The sequence below is a fragment of the Bos grunniens genome, chromosome 4, assembly GCF_055505025.1.
Source record: "Bos grunniens cultivar Pamir isolate PY7600 chromosome 4, Bosgru_T2T1.0, whole genome shotgun sequence".
In the NCBI taxonomy this organism is placed as follows: domain Eukaryota; kingdom Metazoa; phylum Chordata; class Mammalia; order Artiodactyla; family Bovidae; genus Bos; species Bos grunniens.
In genome coordinates this window covers 50,623,849-50,635,926 of record NC_141168.1, presented here as the reverse complement: position 1 = coordinate 50,635,926, position 12,078 = coordinate 50,623,849, and positions in this window count along the sequence as shown.

Below are 12,078 nucleotides of genomic sequence, written 5' to 3'. Positions count from 1 at the left end.
AGACACCACCCTTACGGCAGAAAGTGAAGAGGAACTCAAAGCCTCTTGATGAAAGTGAAAGAGGAGAGTGAAAAAGTTGGCTTAAAGCTCAACATTCAGAAAACGAAGATCATGGCATCCGGTCCCACCACTTCATGGGAAATAGATGGGGAAACAGTGGAAACAGTGTCAGACTTTATTTTGGGGGGCTCCAAAATCACTGTAGATGGTGACTGCAGCCATGAAATTAAAAGACGTTTACTCCTTGGAAGGAAAGTTATGACCAACCTAGATAGCATATTCAAAAGCAGAGACATTACTTTGCTAACAAAGGTCCATCTAGTTAAGGCTATGGTTTTTCCAGTGGTCATGTATGGATGTGAGAGTTGGACTGTGAAGAAGGCTGAGAGTCAAAGAATTGATGCTTTTGAACTGTGATGTTGGAGAAGACTCTTGAGAGTCCCTTGGACTGCAAGGAGATCCAACCAGTCCATTCTGAAGATCAGCCCTGGGATTTCTTTGGAAGGAATGATGTTTAAGCTGAAACTCCAGTACTTTGGCCACCTCATGCAAAGAGTTGACTCATTGGAAAAGACTCTGATGCTGGGAGGGATCGGGGGCAAGAGGAGAAGGGGAAGACAGAGGATGAGATGGCTGGATGGCATCACCGACTCGCTGGACATGAGTCTCAGTGAACTCTGGGAGTTGGTGATGGATAGGGAGGCCTGGCATGCTGCAATTCATGGGGTCGCAAAGAGTCGGACATGACTGAGCGAGTGATCTGATCTGATCTGATACATATCTACAGCAAAACTTAGGATGAAGTAGTAATGTTGAGAACATCTCAATCAGATAATAAAAGGTTAAGAAAAAATTTAATTTTCTTTACACAAAATATGTTTGTATTCTAAACCAGTATTCTTGCCTGGAAAATCCCATGGACAGAAGAGCCTGGCAGGCTACCGTCCATGGGGTCACAAAGAGTCGGACACACTGAACATGCGTGCACACACACATTCTAAACCACTGTGTAGCTGCATCTGACTTACCAGTGTTTGTCTCTCACCTCCCCAGTCCAGCACAATCCAACACGGTGCTTTCAGGACTTTTGAATTTCAGTGTGTGTACAAGGTAAATGCTCCTCAGTCCAGAAGTTTCTGTCCTTCCCTGTGGCCTCACACCAGCCTTTTCCACACAGACCCTGGCCATAGATTGGGCTTAACATGTATAGCATGATGTGCGTGGGTTAAAATAATTTTCTAAAAGGAGTTGTTAATTCTTGTGATGAACTGCCAAAGAAGGTCACAGACTCTTTCTCCAAAGCTCCTTAGAAATAAAGCAGATTTTCACAGAATGACTTTTAGAGGAGGTCCCATGAAGGTCAGAGGATGAACTTAGGTAAACCAACAAAGAGAGAAGCAAAAACAGGATGCAAGCTAATGTTTGTTATTCGTTGAAACTAAACAAAAGGAGGAGTTTGGACAAGTTCTCTTTTCAGGGTTAGACTGCAGGTTTCACTCTACTCACTTTTGCTCACAGGGAAAAGATAATCAGCTCTAAGTATAGCCGACTGTTTCCACCCTCGGCCCCCCGGGACTGTTCACACCCCACACTCCTCTCCCAGTCCTCCTGTCCACATCCTTCAGGAGAATTCTGTCTTTGCCAGACTAGTTCCTGAGCTACGGCTGCCCAGGTTGAACTAAGTGTGGGCAGGAATCGAGAGAATTAGGTTTACATTAAGAAGAGTAAATAAGGTTAGAGAACAAGGAAAAGACAAGAGCCATTATGGGGTGGGATCTGGAAGTTTGGAAAGAGACTAAAGTTTCACAAGTTCAAAAAAAGGTGACAAGATTTGTGAGATGTAAATATCTATATCTATCTATGTATATCTATCTAGAGACAGACAGAGAAGAGGACTGAGGCTTTTAAGAAAGTTTTGGAGGTGAGTATCAGAATCCTTTGGTATTTTTAAAAGAGAATTCAGTAAGGATTTAAATTATTTTTCAATTGCTTTTTAAAAGTCAGCCTGGGCTTCAGCTTTAAATGGGATTATATGACATAGCAGACTACATTTGGAAAAAATACTAGTCTGTCCATCAAGTCAAATATTCCAACTTAATCATCCACTATTTATTGAATATCAATTACTCTATTATGTACAAACTGAGCTAGGCTCAGTGTCTCAGAAACAAATTAACCAAAAGAAATATTTCACCAAAATATTTAATTGAATGGTTTCTTTGATAACTGAAAAGAGGAATCTGAAGAAAAGCTTTGATTGACTGCCATGTAGACCTCATGAATGGACAACTACATTACCATGTCTCTTCTGCCACAGAGAAAAGGGACATGAGGCACTGTAACAGCAGCTTCTTCTACACCCTCCGGACAACCAACGCTTTCCAGTTCCAGGAGGCAGATCTCTCTGAATCACCTACCACCATTCCTGAAGTTGATCTACTGCTACTTTTGCTAGTTCTACCACAGGAAAGGGGCTTTAAGAAGGGTCTGTATACCTTTTGCCTACATAGGAGTGTAACTCATCTCTGACTCTGGAACTCTCTCTGTATTAAACTGCGGCCGGTGCTGGGAGGCTACAGCGGGCCAGAGATAAAATGCATTCTTCATCCTCCAGGGGCTTCTGCCTGAAGGGAAGATGGGTGACCAACCGTGCAGCACAGGGGTGTGGGTGCTGCCAGGAAGGCAGTGCCAATGTGAAGTAGGTCCTGAGTGGAAACAGCAAAAGCGTTCCCGCCCTGCAGGGGATGTGGCCACAGTGGGCATCTGCACCAGGAGACATTTCATTAGAGTCCTGAACAACTAGGTGACATGAACCAGGCAAGAAGGCATGAGTGAGTTCAGTTCAGTTCAGTCGCTCGGTCATGTCCAACTCTTTGTGACTCCATGAATCGCAGCATGCCAGGCCTCCCTGTCCATCACCAACTCCCGGAGTTCACTCAGACTCATGTCCATCAAGTCCATGATGCCATCCAGCCATCTCATCCTCTGTCGTCCCCTTCTCCTCCTGCCCCCAATCCCTCCCAGCATCAGAGTCTTTTCCAATGAGTCAACTCTTTGCATGAGGTGGCCAAAGTACTGGAGTTTCAGCTTAAACATCATTCCTTCCAAAGAAATCCCAGGGCTGATCTCCTTCAGAATGGACTGGTTGGATCTCCTTGCAGTCCAAGGGACTCTCAAGAGTCTTCTCCAACACCACAGTTCAAAAGCATCAATTCTTCGACGCTCAGCTTTCTTCACAGTCCAACTCTCACATCCACACATGACCATTGGAAAAACCATAGCCTTGACTAGACGGACCTTTGCTGGCAAAGTAATATCTCTGCTTTTGAATATGCTATCTAGCTTGGTCATAATTTTTCTTCCAAGGAGAAAGCGTCTTTTCATTTCATGGCTGCAGTCATCATCTGCAGTGATTTTGGAGCCCCCAAAAATAAAGTCTGACACTGTTTCCGCTGTTTCCCCATCTATTTCCCATGAAGTGATGGGACCAGATGCCATGATCTTCGTTTTCTGAATGTAGAGCTTTAAGCCAACTTTTTCACTCTCCACTTTCACTTTCATCAAGAGGCTTTTGAGTTCCTCTTCACTTTCTGCCATAAGGGTGGTGTCTTCTGCATATCTGAGGTTATTGATATTTCTCCCAGAAATCTTGATTCCAGCTTGTGCTTCCTCCTGTCCAGTGTTTCTCATGATGCATTCTGCATAGAAGTTAAATAAGCAGGGTGACAATGTACAGCCTTGACGTACTCCTTTTCCGATTTGGAACCAGTCTGTTGTTCCATGTCCAGTTCTAACTGTTGCTTCCTGACATGCATATAGGTTTCTCAAGAGGCAGGTCAGGTGGTCTGGTATTCCCATCTCTTTCAGAATTTTCCACAGTTTATTGTGATCCACACAGTCAAAGGCTTTGGCATAGTCAATAAAGCAGAAATAGATGTTTTTCTGGAACTCTCTTGTTTTTTCCATGATCCAGCGAATGTTGGCAATTTGATCTCTGGTTCCTCTGCCTTTTCTAAAACCAGCTTGAACATCTGGAAGTTCATGGTTCACATATTACTGAAGCCTGGCTTGGAGAATTTTGAGCATTACTTTACTAGCATGTGAGATGAGTGCAATTGTGCGGTAGTTTGAGCATTCTTTGGCATTGCCTTTCTTTGGGATTGGAATGAAAACTGACCTTTTCCAGTCCCGTGGCCACTGCTGAGTTTTCCAAATTTGCTGGCATATTGAGTGCAGGACTTTCACAGCATCATCTTTCAGGATTTGGAATAGCTCCACTGGAATTCCATCACCCCCACTAGCTTTGTTCGTAGTGATGCTTTCTAAGGCCCACTTGACTTCACATTCCAGGATGTCTGGCTCTAGGTGAGTGATCACACCATCGTGATTATCTGGGTCGTGAAGATCTTTTTTGTACAGTTCTTCTGTGTATTCTTGCCATCTCTTCTTAATATCTTCTGCTTCTGTTAGGTCCATACCATTTCTGTCCTTTATGGAGCCCATCTTTGCATGAAATGTTCCCTTGGTATCTCTAATTTTCTTGAAGAGAAAAACTCTCTCTCTTGAAGAGAAAAAAGAAAATCTCTAGTCTTTCCCATTCTGTTGTTTTCCTCTATTTCTTTGCATTGATCACTGAAGAAGGCTTTCTTATCTCTTTTTGCTATTTTTTGGAACTCTGCATTCAGATGCTTATATCTCTCCTTTTCTCCTTTGTTTTTCACTTCTCTTCTCTTCACAGCTATTTGTAAGGCCTCCCCAGACAGCCATTTTGCTTTTTTGCATTTCTTTTCCATGGGGACGGTCTTGATCCCTGCCTACTGTACAATGTCACGAACCTCATTCCATAGTTCATCAGGCACTCTGTCTATCAGATCTAGGCCCTTAAATCTATTTCTCACTTCCACTGTAGAATCATAAGGAATTTGATTTAGGTCATACCTGAATGGTCTAGTGGTTTTCCCTACTTTCTTCTATTTAAGTCTGAATTTGGCAATAAGGAGTTCATGATCTGAGCCACAGTCAGCTCCCGATCTTGTTTTTGCTGACTGTATAGAGCTTCTTCATCTTTGGCTGCAAAGAATATAATCAATCTGATTTTGGTGTTGACCATCTGCTGATGTCCATGTGTAAAGTCTTCTCTTGTGTTGTTGGAAGAGGGTGTTTGTTATGACCAGTGCATTTTCTTGGCAAAACTCTATTAGTCTTTGCCCTGCTTCATTCTGTATTCCAAGGCCAAATTTGCCTGTTACTCCAGGTGTTTCTTGACTTCCTACTTTTGCATTCCAGTCCCCAGGGATGGAGCCAAAGCAAAAACAATACCCAGCTGTGGATGTGACTGGTGATAGAAGCAAGGTCCGATGCTGTAAAGAGCAATATTGCATAGGAATCTGGAACATCAGGTCCATGAATCAAGGCAAATTCGAAATGGTCAAACAAGAGATGGCAAGAGTGAATGTTGACATTCTAGGAATCAGCGAACTGAAATGGACTGGAATGGGTGAATTTAACTCAGATGACCATTATATTTATTACTGTGGGCAGGAATCCCTCAGAAGAAATGGAGTGGCCATCATGGTCAACAAAAGAGTCTGAAATGCAGTACTTGGATGCAATCTCAAAAATGACAGAATGATCTCTGTTCGTTTCCAAGGCAAACCATTCAATATCACAGTAATCCAAGTCTATGCCCTAACCAGTAACGCTGAAGAAGCTGAAGTTGAAAGGTTCTATGAAGACCTACAAGACCTTTTAGAACTAACACCCAAAAAAGATGTCCTTTTCATTATAGGGGACTGGAATGCAAAAGTAGGAAGTCAAGAAACACCTGGAGTAACAGGCAAATTTGGCCTTGGAATACAGAATGAAGCAGACCAAAGACTAATAGAGTTTTGCCAAGAAAATGCACTGGTCATAACAAACACCCTCTTCCAACAACACAAGAGAAGACTCTATACATGGACATCACCAGATGGTCAACACCGAAATCAGATTGATTATATTCTTTGCAGCCAAAGATGGAGAAGCTCTATACAGTCAGCAAAAACAAGATCGGGAGCTGACTGTGGCTCAGACCATGAACTCTTTATTGCCAAATTCAGACTTAAATTGAAGAAAGTAGGGAAAACCACTAGACCATTCAGGTATGACCTAAATCAAATTCTTTATGATTCTACAGTGGAAGTGAGAAATAGATTTAAGGGCCTAGATCTGATAGATAGAGTGCCTGATGAACTATGGAATGAGGTTCGTGACATTGTACAGGAAGACAGGGATCAAGACCATCCCCATGGAAAAGAAACGCAAAAAAAGCAAAATGGCTGTCTGGGGAGGCCTTACAAATAGGTATGAAAAGAAGAGAAGCAAAAAGCAAAGGAGAAAAGGAAAGATATACCCATTTGAATGCAGAGTTCCAAAGAATAGCAAGAAGAGATAAGAAAGCCTTCTTCAGCAATCAATGCAAAGAAATAGAGGAAAACAACAGAATGGGAAAGACTAGAGACCTCTTCAAGAAAATCAGAGCTACCAAAGGAACATTTCATGCAAAAATGAGCTCGATAAAGGACAAAAATGGTATGGACCTAACAGAAGCAGAAGATATTAAGAAGAGATGGCAAGAATACACAGAAGAACTGTACAAAAAAGATCTTCACGACCCAGATAATCACGATGGTGTGATCACTCACCTAGAGCCAGACATCCTGGAATGTGAAGTCAAGTGGGCCTTAGAAAGCATCACTACGAACAAAGCTAGTGGGGGTGATGGAATTCCAGTGGAGCTATTCCAAATCCTGAAAGATGATGCTGTGAAAGTCCTGCACTCAATATGCCAGCAAATTTGGAAACCTCAGCAGTGGCCACGGGACTGGAAAAGGTCAGTTTTCATTCCAATCCCTAAGAAAGGCAATGTCAAAGAATGCTCAAACTACCGCACAATTGCACTTATCTCACATGCTAGTAAAGTAATGCTCAAAATTCTCCAAGCCAGGCTTCAGTAATATGTGAACCATGAACTTCCTGATGTTCAAGCTGGTTTTAGAAAAGGCAGAGGAACCAGAGATCAAATTGCCAACATTCGCTGGATCATAGAAAAACAAGAGAGTTCCAGAAAAACATCTATTTCTGCTTTATTGACTATGCCAAAGCCTTTGACTGTGTGGATCACAATAAACTGTGGAAAATTCTGAAAGAGATGGGAATACCAGACCACCTGAACTGCCTCTTGAGAAACCTACATGCATGTCAGGAAGCAACAGTTAGAACTGGACATGGAACAACAGACTGGTTCCAAATAGGAAAAGGAGTTCGTCAAGGCTGTATATTGTCACCCTGTTTATTTAACTTCTATGCAGAATGCATCATGAGAAACACTGGACAGGAGGAAGCACAAGCTGGAATCAAGATTTCTGGGAGAAATATCAATAACCTCAGATATGCAGAAGACACCACCCTTATGGCAGAAAGTGAAGAGGAACTCAAAAGCCTCTTGATGAAAGTGAAAGTGGAGAGTGAAAAAGTTGGCTTAAAGCTCTACATTCAGAAAACGAAGATCATGGCATCTGGTCCCATCACTTCATGGGAAATAGGGAAACAGTGGAAACAGTGTCAGACTTTGTTTTTGGGGGCTCCAAAATCACTGCAAATGGTGACTGCAGCCATGAAATGAAAAGATGCTTACTCCTTGGAAGGAAAGTTATGGCCAACCTAGATAGCATATTAAAAAGCAGAGACATTACTTTGCCAACAAAGGTTCGTCTAGTCAAGGCTATGGTTTTTCCTGTGGTCATGTATGGATGTGAGAGTTGGACTGTGAAGAAGGCTGAGCGCCAAAGAATTGATGCTTTGAACTGTGGTGTTGGAGAAGACTCTTGAGAGTCCCTTGGACTGCAAGGAGATCCAACCAGTCCATGCTGAAGGAGATCAGCCCTGGGATTTCTTTGGAAGGAATGATACTAAAGCTGAAACTCCAGTACTTTGGCCACCTCTCGCGAAGAGTTGACTCATTGGAAAAGACTCTGATGCTGGGAAGGATTGGGGGCAGGAGAAGGGGACGACAGAGGATGAGATGGCTGGATGGCATCACTGACTCGATGGACGTGAGTCTGGGTGAACTCCGGGAGTTGGTGATGGACAGGGAGGCCTGGCGTGCTGTGATTCATGGGGTCACAAGAGTTGGACACGACTGAGTGACTGATCTGATCTGATCTGATCTGAAAATGAAAAGGACATCTTTTTTGGTTGTTAGTTCTAAAAGATCTTGTAGGTCTTCATAGAACCTTTCAACTTCAGCTTCTTCAGCATTACTGGTTAGGGCATAGACTTGGATTACTGTGATATTGAATGGTTTGCCTTAGAAACGAACAGAGATCATTCTGTCATTTTTGAGATTGCATCCAAGTACTGCATTTCGGACTCTTTTGTTGACCATGATGGTTACTCCATTTCTTTTAAGGGATTCCTGCCCTCAGTAGTAGATGTAATGGTTATCTGAGTTAAATTCATCCATTCCAGTCCATTTCAGTTCGTTGACTCCTAGAATGTCAACATTCACTCTTGCCATCTCTTGTTTGACCACTTCCAATTTGCCTTGATTCATGGACCTGACATTCCAGGTTCCTATGCAATATTGGCCTTTACAGCATTGAACCTTGCTTCTATCACCAGTCACATTCACAACTGGGTATTGTTTTTGCTTTGGCTCCATCCCTTCATTCTTTCTAAAGTTATTTCTCCACTGATCTCCAGTAGCATATTGGGCACCTACTGACCTGAGGAGTTCCTCTTTCAGTATCCTATCATTTTGCATACTGTTCGTGGGGTTCTCAAGGCAAGAATACTGAAGTGGTTTGCCATTCCCTTCTCCAGTGGACCACATTCTGTCAGACCTCTCCACCATGACCCGCCCATCTTGGGTGGCCCCACGGGATGGCTTAGTTTCATTGAGTTAGACAAGGCTGTGGTCCTAGTGTGATTAGATTGACTAGTTTTCTGTGAGTATGGTTTCAGTGTGTCTGCCTTCTGATGCCCTCTTGCAACACCTACTGTCTTACTTGGGTTTCTCTTACCTTGGACTTCGGGTATCTCCTCACAGCTGCTCCAGCAAAGCGCAGCTGTTGCTCCTTACCTTGGACGAGGGGTATCTCCTCACCGCCGCCCCTCCTGACCTTGAATGTGGAATAGCTCCTCTAGGCCGTCCTGCGCCCACGCGGCCACCGCCCCCAAATTCGTCTGCACTCCCCAAGGAAGCGGACGGGCACAAGGGGCTGCTGCTGGTACCAAAGTTCTGGTTCCTGGTGGAGTCCAATCGAAGAAAGGAAGTGCATTCTGGATCCCTTCGTGGTCGCTATAACTGTCGACTAAAAAAAGATGCACAACTTGAGAGCTGTGAGTTAAGTTTTATTTGGGGCAAAATGAGGACTGCGGCCAGAGAGGCAACATCTCAGATAACTCTGAGAGACTGCTCTGAAGGCATGAATAAGGAAAGTCAAAGAGCCTTCCAAGAAGAGGAAACTCGCTCTGATTTCATCAGCACCTCACAACTTGCCCTCAGAGTGTATTATTATCTTCATGTTGTATATAAAGAAACAAATTCCAAAAGGTTGAGGGACCTACCCCAAGCCACTCATCTTTAGGCAGTGAACCTAAGATTTAAACTTAGCACCATACTCCCTACCTCTTTACAGAACCTAGTCACTGAAAGGGAATCCTTCTCATTTACTGATATCCACATTGACTTCCCTGGTGGCTCAGTGGTAAAGGGGACGTGGATTCAAGCCCTGGGGTGGGAAGATATCTTGGAGAAGGAAATGGCAACCCATCCAAGTATTATTGCCTGGAAATCCCATGGGCTGAGGAGCCTAGGGAGCTACAGTCCATAGTGTCACAAAGAGTCAGACATGACTTAGTGACTGAGCATGCATGCACCCATCTCTCACACCATATCCTCAAGAACACTTAGGATGAACATGTGCGTGCTCAGTTGCTCAGTCATGCCTGACTCTTTGCAACCCTATGGACTGTAGCTGCCCAGGCTCCTCTATCCATGGGATTCTTCAGGCAAGAATATTGAAATGAGTTGCCATTTCCTCCTCCAGGGGATGTTCCCAACCCAAGGATGGAACCCTCATCTCCTGCATCTCTCTACATTGGCAGGCAGATTCTTACCACTGAGCTACCTGGGCAACCCAAGGATGAACACAAGTGTCCCTTAATCATTCTGGGGAAAATATCCAAAGTATTATAGACTCAAAAGATCATGAAATTTTTATTGTTTTTTTGGATACAGTTTTGTAAAACAGTATCCCCCTACACACACACACACAGTATATCAACATATGAAAGGCACTGGGAAGTCCTGCAAAAATAATAGGCCATGAAAACTTCCACCCTACCTCCTTTTTTCCCTTTCTTTCTTTCTTTCTTTCTTTTTTTAAAATAACATTTATTAACACCTTTAAAGACATTCTATATTTAGTCTTTTTATTGTACTGGTGAGAATACTGCAGTCTACAGAGGGTGGGAGCTGCCTTTGGGTATGTGTTAATGGCAGAGTCAGAACCCAATTCAACAGACTTCCCTCCTGTCAACACTCTCTTGGGTAAATCACACTTCAAAGTGTCCATTCCATACCTCCAATATATAAACAGTACACACAGCACAAGAGCTGATAACCTTGTAATTGTCAACTTACAAATTACTCTTCTAAAAAAAATACAAAGAAATCCCTAGGTGAGAGCTGAGATAGTGTATACAAATTTGAAGTGTGTTTATACACACTATTAATCGCCCTTGTCATGGTTTATACTAGTTATCCAAGTCTTGCTGATATCAATTGTTTATCTTCACAGACTTCCCACTGAAATAATAATACTAATAACAACTACTAGCTCTTTTTTTGCTCTCAATGTGAAGGATAACATTAATATATTGATGCAAATTTCCAGTGTTTATCTTCATGCATGCACTTAAATGGAACCAAAGCTGAAGAAATCACTTCTTAACAAGATAATCACAAAACAAATCTTTGTACCAAGTACTTCATTACTAGATCAAATTCCATTATCACTAACTAAAAAAAAAAAAAAAAATACTTTGGAATCTGGTTGGAATCAAGACAGCGAAAAAAAAAAAAGTGGGAGAGGAGATTGGAAATCTTTTTGTTTTCGCAAAGATTCACATTATAGCACTATTTCTTATATTAAAATTAAAGTTGTTTGACTGGAAATTCTTTAAAGTAACGTACAAATTTAAAAACATATTTCTAGAGCAGTCAGTACTCAACTTCGAAGAGTATTTATGAATAATAACATACTAGAAAAGGTCAATTGGGCTTTCTGTCTAAAAAGTTAAATATTCAGTGCCTGTATTCTGCATTTGTTACCAAAGTCCCCTTTATCAGCAGAAGGAGCCAAACGATACCCTGAAAATGTTTTAAACGTGCAACTTTGCTTATCTTCCTGTATTAATGATCCTTATGGCAGTTGTTACATTAACCTTATCACATTGCACAGCAATAGGGGAAACCGATTGTGAAAAGAAGAAAAAGAAAAAGCATTTAGTTTAATCTTGGAACCTTTTTTTTCCTAACCGAGCATTTTTCTGATTGTCAAGGAGGGTGAAAATGAAAGTTAGATTTTTACTGGGCTTTCTTAAAATCTCAAAGAAGAAACTAGACATTTCCAAATGGGTGACTCATTAACCATCATATACTGTGAAAAGGACACAAATTAGACTATCGACGAATGGCTCATTATATGAATTCTGGGTTTCCTGAGATCCACAAAGAGGCTCTGACTAGGAGAGAGTCAATGGCTCCTGAGAAAGCCAGTTTCTCTTTCAAGGCTCCGAATCTCTTATTTGTGGATACCTTATTCAAAACTTGCCATTTGCCTCTAAGACGTCTATGTGCTTCTTCATACATTTGTGTGCACGTAGAGGAAATTCAAAGGCTCCATCTTTTAATCCCTTTTACCTTTGACAATAGTAAACCTGACCCTGAGACCATTCTATCTTCTTATTCTCTCAAGGTGCTTGAGAAACCACCTAACTTTATGACTAAAATTAATGTTTTTATTCAACTGC